Source organism: Elephantulus edwardii, unplaced genomic scaffold (assembly GCF_000299155.1).
Source record: "Elephantulus edwardii isolate Elephantulus edwardi_28Jun2011 unplaced genomic scaffold, EleEdw1.0 scaffold00100, whole genome shotgun sequence".
Taxonomy (NCBI): Eukaryota; Metazoa; Chordata; class Mammalia; order Macroscelidea; family Macroscelididae; genus Elephantulus; species Elephantulus edwardii.
The window spans coordinates 2,466,959-2,470,464 of record NW_006399850.1 but is presented as its reverse complement, the minus strand read 5'-3'; the positions used below and the strand labels follow the sequence as shown (position 1 = coordinate 2,470,464).

Here is a 3,506-nt window from a genome sequence, read left to right as displayed (position 1 = left end):
CCTATATTGTCCCTGGACCCTTACAAGCATGATAGCCTTCTCCTAAGACTGGTCCTTTCTGGATACATGCCAAAATATGTGAGATGGAGTTTTAAAATCTTTGACTCTATGGAGCAGCTTGATTTCACCCTCTCCAGGATAAACCTGTTAGTTTTCTTGGTAGTCCATGGTATGTTCACTATTCTTCTCTAGCACCACAATTCAAAGGCATTAATTCGTCTTCTGTCATTCATGGGCATTTTTCAGCTTTCTGATGCAAAGCAAGTAACTGTAAAGACAATGGCCTGGATCAGGCACATTTTAGTCTCTTGATTAACATCATTGATCTTCAGCACTCTTAAGAGGTTCTTGACAGCAGATTTTCCTAATGCAATTTGTCTTTTGATTTCTGTGACTGTTGGTGCCAAGAGTGTTGATTGTGGAACTGAGGTAGCTGAAATGAACAATCTCATTTTCTTCTCCATCTTCCGTGATGCTTCTAATGGGTCCAGTGGTGAGACTCTTTGTTTTCTTGATGTTGAGGTTCAATCCATATTGAAGACTACAGTCATTGACCTCTGAAGCAAATGCTTTGGGCCATCCTCAGTTTTAACAAGTAAGGGTGTGTCATCTGCAAAACACAGGCTGTTGATGAGTCTTCCTCAAAACTTGATGCCATATACTTTCTGTTCTACATACACACTGAAAAGGTATGGAGACAGGACATATACCTGATGCACTCTTTTGGTGATTTTGAACCATGCAATGTTTCCTTGTTCTGTTTGATGACTGCCTCTGGTCCAAGTATAAATTTTGCATGAGCACAATCAGATATTCTGGGATTCCCATTCTTTTCAAGGTTAGCTACAATTTATCGTGATGTATGCAGTCAAATACCTTTGCATACTCAATGAAACACAGAGAGACATTCCTCTGGTACTCTCTGCTTCTGGCCAAGATCCATCTGACATTGGAGGAGGGGAAAACTTAGAGAAGGAACAAAAGTATCTTCTTTTTTAAAAATGAAGTAATAATAGAAGGGATGGGGAGGAAAATATTGATGATGATCAATGAAATGAAAAATATTGGAAAGTTATTTGGGAAAAATAGTAAACATATGAAAAGGATACAAAGTCATTTTTGTATAATTTTATAGTTGGAGAAAAAGAATAAAGTTGTCAAGGATTCAAAGAAGAATTGATACCTTTGTGCTGCAGTGCTGGAGAGGTGTACTGAATATACAATGGACATCAGATACAAGAACAATCAGATACATTTTCAAATAGGTGCAGCTGGAGTGCTCCTTGGACTTGAAGATAGTAGAGCTTCATCTTTCATACTTTGTACATGTAGCTAGGTAAGGCTATTCCTTGGAAAGGAACACCATCATAGGAAAGAGGGAGGGTTCTCAAAGGAAAGGAAGACCTCCAACAAGATGGATTGACATGCTGCCTTCAGAAATGGGCTCCATCTAGTGTATCAGAAATTATGAGGATGGCACAGGATAGGGCAGGATTCAGATCTGTTTTCACAGGATGACTATGAGTTGTACAGCACTCAATGGCACCTAAAAACAATCAACAATCAAAATTCATGGAAAGGGCCGATAGAAAATCAAACAACATATTATATTGGGCAAATCTACTGCTAACAATCTCTTTTTGTGCTGAACCAGAAGACTGGCATGACAGCATAAGAGCAATCAAGAGGAAAAGTTCATATATGAAATTGAGCCTTGTCTCTTCAATGTAGGTGCTCCACCAGGACAAGGGTAAATAAAGTACCATGTTGGCAGTGTAGGGTTCTCATATAAACCTATTCAAGTGGCTCTAATGCCTTCCAGGCATTCTCAGTGATATTTAGAGCCACAGTGATTTCAGGAGAAGGAACGACAGAACAGGGAGCTTATTATCTTTGTTTGTTACTTCACAGAAGGACCTCTTCTCTAATGTAATTTACATGCATTTAAAGACCTAACGTATGGATCAGATTGCTGCTGGTTGCTAAGGAGTAGGTTTCAGTTTCTGTGCACAGAAAAGAATTGCTCCATGGATTTAGGCCTTTGGAAGCAGATCACTAGCCTGTCTTTTGAGGTATCTCAGAATACAGATGAAAATATAACTGAAACGGAAAGAAAGAACGAGCATTTAGTAAAAATAACTATAAGAAGTTAGGAGGCATATCTTCAGGAGGAAAGACTAGGTAAAATGGTGTATGGGAAGCAGCATAAGAGAAAATTACAATTTCCTAGAAATTTTTTTTAAAGTCATACTTATCAAATGCTCAGAAAAAAATTAATTTTAAAGTCTTCCTAACTAAATTAATGATCAAACTTGGAAAAAATAAAGAATGATTAGGCTTTTACAGGGAAAAAAACCCTCCATAAAATAGTATAGTGAAAGAGGAAATATTGACATCAGATTTCTCATCAGCAACACTTGTTCTAGAAAAAATTTTAAAAAAATACCTTTAAGATATTAAGGAGTAGTTCTTAAAAATAATCTTTACCCCACACATACTTGTCAAGTAAACTACCAGTCTAAAGTGAGGACAAAATGGAGGTATGTAAGAGTATAGAAAGTTTAATACCCACAGAGTTTAATACCACTGTGTCAAAATGAATTGGCCAATACTGAAATATTTCAGGAAGTACCATGTGATCAAGAGTCAATGGTGGTCTCTTTCCAGGTTATCACCCCAGTGAAGGAGACAGGGTAGATGCATGCTGCTCGATTTGGAAAAATTGCAAGTGAGCAAGCAAGACGTGACTTCCAGTTTATGAAAGCCAAGCTGCAAGCAAATAAATCTTCTACCCCACTGCTTTCTTCAGCACTGGAGGTGTTGCCATATCTGCAAACCTATAGAAAGAGTAATGAAATGCGAGTACTGCATTTCTCTTTGGTGGTTATCCTTATGCTGCTCCTGGTAGCTGGTGCTTCGACTACCCTACTTCCCAATAACAAGATGCTCACATTACATACTGAGGTAAAATCGCAGGGCATGTCTGCCATTGAGTCCATCACTCTCATATTGTAAATGTACAACAGAACAAATCTCTTGTTGAGACTTTAAAATCATTATCAGGCAATTCCACATCTGCACAAAGTGATTGTCATATGGAACAATATCGAAGAGAAGGAACCAGATGAGTTATGGAATTCTCTAGGATCTGACCCTATCCCTGTGATCTTCAAAGCCCATACAACAAACAGAATGAGAAATTGACTCCAGGTCTTCCTTGAACTGGATACCAGTGCAGAGTTAATGGTAGATGATGATGTGTTCATTAGCACCAACAACCTCATTTTTTTCTTACTTTGTTTGGCAGCAATTTCCTAATTGACTTCTAGGATTTGTTCCAAGAAAGCGAGTATCTACTTTATCAGGTAGCTACAGTTATGAGGGCTTAAAGCTGCAAACACCAGGGTCCTTTTAAAAAAATATTTATTTATTTTTCATTTCAATGAACATCTACAGAGATTTTGGAATTCCATCATTCATTGTTGCACCCTTCTCCCCGGACCCCC

At 38.1% G+C, this 3,506-nt stretch overlaps 1 pseudogene; it reads left to right on the top strand.

Moving 5' to 3' along the window:
* The first annotated feature begins 2,534 nt into the window (after positions 1 to 2,534).
* The window catches only part of LOC102859443, a 4,169-nt pseudogene continuing 3,197 nt past the window's right edge, over positions 2,535 to 3,506 (top strand).